Raw genomic sequence first — 9,246 nt, 5'->3', positions numbered from 1 at the left:
GACAGATGACCTTGGTAAAACTTCTATTGGGAGATCAGTGCAATAGAGAATCTGTGTCCCTTTCCTGACACCTTCAGCGGACAACATAACAAAGAGTTCCTAGAAAAAATATCATAGAACAATTTGTGTAATACGTTTGAAGTTAGGCTCGAGGCTCTATCTTATCTCCAAAGAATATGGTTCATTCTCTTTTCACATAGAAATTCTGCAATAGAAAGTGGTACCCTCATCTTCTTTTCCAAAACTTTCTCAAGTCCTCATAGATTGATTTGAATGTTGTACCCTCATCTTCTTTTATAAGACTACCTCGGCCTTCATGGAATGATTATGCTATGTTGATTCTTAGAGAAGGGAGTAGGAGTAAGAGTAGATGACTGTTTATGGTCCAAGTCTCGAAAAAGTAAGTCTTTATGTCAAGAAAGGAGAGGAATCCTCATAGTTTCCAAGATTTGAAGAGAATCAAACATACACAAATTTCCTTTGTTTGTTTATTCGGGTTGTTTTCTCTTCAATTAACATGTTATAAAGACACTTGTAAATTATAATTAAATATAGCTTTCTTTTTTTTTTTCTTTCCAAATATCCATCTGAATTACTTCTTGGTTCCAGATTTAAAAAACCTATTTCAAATCTTATTATGTTGCATGCATGCTTCAATTTGATATAATTGTCGGGTGCATTTTGAGAATCAAACTCGAGACCTCTCGCACCCGAAGCGAGAATCATACCACTAGACCAAATACCTTGCAGTGGATCCATCATTTTTAGTTGTTGGTCCATATCTTTTAGGCGCATCAATATTTGAAATTTATCCACGTGTTTTTGTTTCAATTCTAAAAATGAAAATGATATCAGTAGAAATACATAATTTTACAATGCAAATAAGAAAAACTCCATCAAGCTTTAGATAAAAGTAGCAAACATGTCGATAGATATAAAAATAAATTCAAGTTCTTTCTCTGGCCTAATTATTAATTGGAAGATTTAGCTGATATGAATTGTTATTGGTTTGATACCAATAATAACAGTCATTTTAGTATGCTAAGGATCCATATGTGTCCATGAAAATTAGTTAATGCTATATTTTTCTTATATTAGCCATAATATCTCTCAACCAAATGCATTAGTTGAAAATGTATTTAATATTTTTCTTTTGTCTTTTTCTTTTTTCCGATGGTCTTATGTCTCCATTCCATATGAAAATTAATATTTTGTTTGGTAATTTTAAACTCATTATTTTTGTTTGTTCATTCCACCTAATTTGTAAAAAAAAAAAATTATACCACTAGACCAAATGCCCTTATAGTGGATCATCATTTTTAGTTGCCCGTGTGTATACGTTTTCTGCACCTCACTATATGAAATTTATCCACATATTTTTGTGCTTTAGAAGCTACTATTATTGTCATGTTAACTTCACATGGTCTATCACACAGTTGAAGCAACATTGCCACTAGAGCCCATGCATTCCTTTGGGATAGATATGTTAAAAATTAGGCCCATTTGATAACTATTTTTATTTATTTTTGTTTTTTGTTTTTTGTTTTATTTCAAAATTATGTGTTTTATCCTTTTATAAAAAGAAAAAAAGAAAAAAAGAAAACGTTTGAAATTTAAGCAAAAGTTTCACACCAACTAAATTTTTTAAAAATATTTTTATTTATTTATTTTTTCTTTATTTTAGTTTTTCAAACATAGATTGATATGGAGTGGCTAGTTTTCAAAACTACTTCTTTGCTACAATTGAACAATATTTATATTGTAAAATGGGATTAACTTTAAGTTTATGTAATTTCTTTTTATTACTCTGCTTACTTCTATCTCGTGTTATTCCATTTGTATTTACTTCGTTTTATACAAAAGTTCACCGTAATTAATAAATCCATGTGCTTAATACATTCCCTACAAGAATAAACTTGTTTGTATCAGGATAAATTACAATGAATACGGAGAAAAGAAATCCCAAAAATAAGTAAAGGTTGAGAATTTCACTCAACCACACAATGTCAAAGCATGACTGCATGGCTCACACGCAATTCTACCACAAGAATGACATGAAACTTGCATAGATGATGCTTGAATTCCGGAGGGAAACTTCTCAACTTGAGAGATCAATTTCATTCATCACAAATCTAATTTTTACATAATAATTTGTGGGTATTTATAGTCTCCCACAAAAAGTTAGTGGCTGGGATTTAATCTCGATCCCCTTAAATCTCCAAAATGAAGCCAATTTGACAATTCTACCATTACAAACTTTATGAAATTAAAAATAAATAAAGTTTTCTAACAACTCATGTAATGATGCTTGCAACATCATTTGCTCCTTCAACTGTGTAAATATTCACTTCTGAAGCTCCAAATGGTCCTTCCTCAATCTAATAAGCTTGTAACACATGAAATAATAGTTGAACCGAGCCTATCCAATTTTGTAGATGAAGAATGAATGCTTGTTGAATCTTCTTGGCCTTGGATAGTGTAATAGGTCCAGTTGGAACATTTGGAACACTGTGATCCTTATCATCTTCCCCCTCTTCAAAAGGATTCGTCCTCGAATCAAAAAATCATCACCTACATCAAAAGGACTCAAGTCAGCAACATTGAAAGTAGAATGTGCTGAAAATTCTCCTGGAAGATCATTTTACATGCATTGTTATTAATTCTTTCAGGGACTTGATAAGGGTCATCCCCTCTTGAATGTAACTTTGTCTTCCTTTGAGATTGGAATCACTCCTTGCGAAAATGTATCCAAACCTAGTTACTGGTTTGAAAAATGATTTCATTCCGTCCTTTGTTAATTCTTCAAGCAACATTGAAATTTTGTTTCTCAATTGTCTCCTTCCCCTCTTTATGCAATGTTTTGATCCCATTTGCCTTACTTGTGGCTGCTTTACTCATAAAAATATTAGAATGAATAGAAAGCAAATCAAGACGCGTACGTGAATTAAATCCGTAAGCAACTTCAAAAAGAGAACAATGAGTGGCAAACATTCATCCCAAGACTTAATATTCTTACAAATAATAGCCCTAAGCAATGCTTCTAATGTTCTATTAACCACCTCAGTTTGCTCATTAATCTGAAGATGACATGTAATTGAAAACAATAATTTTTTACCCAATTTATGACTTAATATTTGTATAAATAATAGCTCTAAGCAATGTGATATTTTATTAACTACCTCATTTTGCTCATGACTCTGAGGATGACATGCGGTTGAAAATAATAATTTGGTACCTAATTTATTCACCATACTTTCCAAAAGTGACTTAAAAATTTAACATCCCTATCATTTTTTGTGTGCAGCAAACATTGGCAACATTGACTACAAAACTTATAAACATCGTGCTTCATGACAAAGGTCATATGGATCGTGATGAGAATTTTCTCCCATATCTTGGTTTCGCTAACTAAAGTTTTCCAATAACTCCCAAACTTCATTACATTGTATAATCTCTTGGGATAAGGATTCATATAACATTTCATAAAATAAGATCTACTGATGAATTTCATAGCATTTGAAGGTCATCTAGGTCATGAACCGAAGGTAAATTACCTTAAGGGCATTATGGTCATTTTACACCGTTTCTTTGTTTACCTACTTATCCTTATCCAATGACCACCAAATTTCGTATCTAACCTCAACATAATATAATATGCTCAATGTTAAAATTTGATATGCAGCGGGGCTCATATAGTGTGTTATTTTAACGTTACTTAAATCTCGAGCTATTTTATCGGTTCAGGGCTTTAACTCACGGTTCTTTGGGTTTTTCTTTCAATGTCCTTAATTCATACTTTGTTTAGGGTTCATATGAAAATCCAAGCAATTTCTACAAGTATTTCTTTACAAAAAGTCCAAGGTGGCTACTTGCCTCGTCGTCGACGTTTGGGACGTCCATTCTTGAGCTTCCAGTATCTGAATTACTTCAAATTTCCTCCCACGTACTCCTTATTGTGTCTAGTTTCTGAAACCAAAAGATTTTCTATGAGAATCGGTGTGGAATAGAGTTAAAATTGAGAAAACCCGAGAAAAGGTCAAATTTTGAGTTGACTTGGACAGTTTAGTTGAACTGGCCATATCATCGTTTTCTTCCTCTGAACAGGAAGAAGATGCGCATTTTTCACATCGCCACCATCTGAAACTTGGCCTGTATAGCCACATTTATGGTGTTTCTCTCTTTGATTTCTTCGTGAAACTTAAAGATGGGTATTACAAGGAAGGGCTAGGGATTTGATTTGATACCTTCTCGTGGATTGTAGCCTAAGATATTCGCTTCCAAAGTTCAGTTGGGAGAGTGTCAAACTAAATATTTGAAGGTCACGTGTTTAATCTCCATGTTCACCGCACCTGTTTCCATTTGTATAAGCTGACTATTCAATAAAAAATTATCTATGATTTATTTATAAAATTTCAATGAATAATGAATTAGCGGAAATACCGCACTTGGTTGCATAAGTTCATTAAGTTGCATAACTTTATTCAATCTAAAACTAGTGATTATTTCTTTTTAAAATATAATGAATTAGCAGAAATACCTTTACTTATGATTTTTTTTTTCAAATATTAGCGAAGATAACTCAGTTTTGAGAGCGTCACACTGAAAATCTAAAGGTCACGTGTTTGATCCAAATTAGAATTTTCATTTTCAATGTTATTGGGGATAGCCTAGTTGGGAGACCGTAATATTGAAGATTTGAAGGTCACGTGTTCGTTCGAACTTTACCAGACCTGATTCAAGTAGTATAACTTACTATCTTATTTAAATGTTAAGAGGATGAATTTTCATTTTAATGTTTGCGTGGATTGCTGAGGTGGGAGTGGGTCTGTAGATCTAAAATAGCGTGGATTCCTAATTCTTTATTTGACTATAAATGCTCTATAATATATTTAGTAAAATGACTCATTTTAGTGCATGGAACAATAAAATTGATGTTCCCGTAGAATCGTCAATACATTCTACTTTCAATGTTGCTGAGTTGAGTCCTTTTGATGTAGGTGATGATTTTTCTTTTTCGAGGACGAATCCTTTTGAAGAGTGGGATGATGATAAGAATCACGGTGTTCCAACTGGACCTATTACACAACCCAAGGCCAAGAAGATTCAACAAGCATTCATACTTCATCTACAAATTTGGATAGGCTAGGTTTAACCATAATTTCATGTGTTACAAGCTGATTAGTTTGAGTCAAGACCATTTGGAGATTCAAAAGTAAATATTTGCACGGTTGAAGTAGTGGATGAAGTTGCAAGCATCATTTCATGAGTGGTTAGAAAACTTTATTTATTATTTTAATTTCATAAAGTTTGTAATGCTCAAATTGACTTCGTCTTCTGTGGAGATTTAAAGGGATTGAGATTAAATCACGAACACTAACTTCTTTTGTTGGGAGACTATAAATACCCACAAATTATTATGTAAAAGCATATTTGTGATCAATGAAATTGATCTCTCAAGTTGAGACGATCGCCCTTATAGAACTTTGAGCATATCTTTGACATTTCTAAGTTTCATGCAATTCTTGTGGAAGATTGCATCTGAGTCATTCAATCAAGCCTTGATCAAGTTCGATTGTGAAGTGACTCAATTTAGAAAAAGGTTCCAAATCTTGTTTCTCAATCATGGATCTCATTATCTAATTCTAGCTTTATCTCTTAGTTGATCCAAATTTTGTATAAGAAGGTGTTAATTTCTTTAATACAAGGGTTCTTGCTTCTACAAAAGCTTGGCTCGTTGGGATGAAGATTACGGTTGGTCTATCATCCTTCAACGGGATCTTCTATCCCCATGACATGCTCTAATGCGGTCGTTCTTCTAACGTTGATGACACGTCCAGTTGTCGAGATTGGTAATCTGAGTTTGTAACCCATCCATTGAGGTTCTTGGAATGATTCTATAGCTTATCATTTCCATGTTGGGAATTGGATCATGGGTCTTGGACGAAGGAATCCTTGATTTACCGCCCTTCGAGTTGAAGTGTCATGAGGCTAATTTTTTTCTTTTTTTTTTAAATTTTTTTTAGTGATTTTATTTGATTTTATTTCAATTTTGTCAAACTCACTCACGTTCTCATCTCAATCATTTCAACCCTGTTGGCATTCAATAAGAGACCTTGGAAATAACCTATAACTATTCAACTGGATTAGAACATTAACAATTTGAATCAAATAAAGTGACATTAACTATTTGTGATTCAAATCCACTTGTTGAACTTGACCAAATGTCTATAACATAACACTAACAAAGGGATAAAGTAACACAAACAAAGGTACAAAGTAACACTAACAAAGGTACAAAGTTCATAAAAGTCTTTTTAATCTAAAATACCATTTAACTTGACCATTATAGTGCCTCTCAAACATAGGTAAAGTTTAAATTCGAGTCTCCTTGTCAAACTCACTCGGGTGCTCATCTCAACCATGATGGCGTTCAACAAGAGAGACCTCAAAAATAGCCGGATTATCGCATTAACCATTTGAATCACTTCAACCCCACTTGTTGAAATTGAAACAAATATCTATAACATAACACTAACATAGGTACGATGTTCATAAAAGTCCTTAATCTAAGATACTATTGAACTTGACCATTAAAGTGCCTCTCAAAATGAGGTAAAGTTTAAATATAATTGGTGACAAAAGATGAAACTATAAAACAAAAAGAAATAAGAAAATAATATTCAATTTCAGAGAATCAAACCAGAATCTCCTAGGTGAAAGCCAAATATCCAAACCGCTGGACAACAATGAATTTTTGGTGTAGTTGTCCTAAAGTCTTTTGTCTAATCGCTCAAGACTTTTACTATGATGTTTTGGGTAATGTCTAACTCTTTGACACGTCCTTTCATGTGTGTGATAGAGTTCTCAGAATTACCGCGACATTTCGAGCTGTTCGATCGTGTGGCTCTTTCTTCAAAAGGGTCAACATCAAACATCAGGTCTTTGATTGGCAACCCATCCAAAGGAGCGTCGATTGCATCGATTCCTTCAATAGTCTTCCCATGAGTTAATGGTTCATGACCCATTTTTTATACCATTCACCTTCGAGCGCCACCATAGTTTTTCATCGTCCATGAGATGCATTGCGACCAACGTAACTCTTAGGTCCTATGAGCAAGTTCTAGTAACCTTCAAATATTGTTCTACGTCAAAAATAAAGCTTTTTAATTCCTTAGCATCCCGGTTTCCATTTAAGGGGTTGTGTTCTTGGATTTTAAGTTTGTTAAGCCCACCTGAACTTGGCTTGAGGTGTGGTTCTCTACAGCCCGACTTGTCAAACTCACTGGAGTGCTCATCTCAACCATGACGTCGTTCAATAAGAGAGACCTCGAAATGACTGGATTATCGCATTAACCATTTGAATCACCTGCTCATCTCAACCATGATGTCGTTCAACAAGAGAGACCTCAAAAACGACTGGATTATAGCATTAACCATTTGAAATTGAACAAAATATATATAATATAACTCTAACAAAGGTACGAAGTTCATAAAAGTCTTTTTAGTCCAAGATAGAAACTGTCAAATAAAATGAAATAAGAAAATAATATTCCATTCCGGGAATCAAACCCAGGTCTTCTGACCGCTGGACGACAATGGATTTTTGGTGTAGATGTCCTGAAGTCTTTTGTCAGATCGCTGTAGAGTTTTAGCATGATCTTTTGCTTATTGTCTAACTCTTCAACACGTCCTTCCCTGTGTGTGTTAGAGTTCTCAGGGCTACCGCGACGTTTCGAATTGTTCGATTGTGTGGCTCTTTCTTCAAAAGAGTCAATATCAAATGTTAGGTCTTTGATTTGCAACCCATCCAGTGGAGCGCCGATTGCATCGATTTCATCAACGATCTTCCTATGAGTTTATGGTGCATGACCCATTTTTAGGTTAACAACATGGTGTAAAGAAACCAGAAATTCTGATACAGGTAATTAACTACAAACCTTTGAATAAGGTTTTAGCATAAATAAGATATCCAATCCAAAAAAAATGATTTGATAAAATGAATTTAGAGTCAAATGTTTTTATAAAATTCGACATGAAATTGGGATTTCGAAAAATTCTAATTTTTTAAAAGGACAAATATAAAATAGGATTTAATGTCCAATTTAGAAAATATGAGAGGAACGTCATGCCATTTAGGCTAAAAGACGCTCCATCCAAATTTCAGAAGATTATGAATGATATTTTCAATCCTTTCAAAAAAATTCGATAGTTTATATTGATGATGTGTTGATAAAATTTCGATAGTTTATATTGATGATGTGTTGATATTTTCTAAAACCATTAAGATCAACACTTTAAACATCTACGTACATTCATTAATGTAATCAAAAGAAATCAGCTAGTTGTGTCCATACCCAAAATCAAATAATATCAAACTCAGATCCGTTCTCTTGGATTTTAATTTATTTGAGCCTTATTAAAACCCATCCAATGGTCTTTGTCTCAAACTTTGGTGATGACATATCCTAGAAAAGCCAACTTCAAAAAAATTTTAGGTTTTCTCAATTACGTGTCTTATATCCTTTAAGATATCAGGCACATTTACAAATGTCTTGATGAGTGTCTTCATAATAATACAAAGCCTTGATTTGTAAGTGATATCTCTACAACCCAAAAAAATCAAATCATTAGTCAAATAAATTCTCTACTTAAGTCTTATTGACCCAAGGGCAGATCTCATAATGAAAGAGCATCAAATATGGGATATGGAGGTATCTAAAATTGTCAAAGAGGACAGAGAATCAATTATCATATTTCATTCAAAAACCTTTAATAATACCATACAAATTACAAAATTGTAAAAAAAAAAAATATATATATATATTATTTCCCTTGTACTCTGTGTACAAAAATTTTAAAGAAAATTTAATTAACAAAACTATTAAAATTTATTGGAGAGTCAAATTTAGTTTTAGAAAAAGAAGGGAATAATGTTGTTTCAATCAAAAAAATAATTTTGCTAGATAGAAGTAAATTTTGTTGTGGTTTGATATTAAAATTCTACCTATAAAAGAAGTTGAAAACACTTTGGGAGATTACCTATGGGAGAGTTTCTAACAAAGTCTCTCTTCTCTCCTCTGTCTTCTCAAACTAATACTAATCCAACCAATCATTTGCATGTTCTCAAAAGTTCAATTACCTATAAAAGAAGTTGAAAACAAGGATACTACGACCTCTAGCTTTGCAAAATCCAGCGTTGTTGGCGCTTATCAAAATCGCTGCCAAAATAAAGTTTAACAAGTGGTT

Source organism: Cucurbita moschata, unplaced genomic scaffold (genome assembly GCF_002738365.1).
Source record: "Cucurbita moschata cultivar Rifu unplaced genomic scaffold, Cmos_1.0 Cmo_Scf00161, whole genome shotgun sequence".
NCBI classification, from domain to species: domain Eukaryota; kingdom Viridiplantae; phylum Streptophyta; class Magnoliopsida; order Cucurbitales; family Cucurbitaceae; genus Cucurbita; species Cucurbita moschata.
The sequence above is the reverse complement of the archived record's forward strand: the minus strand, read 5'-3'. Positions refer to the sequence as shown.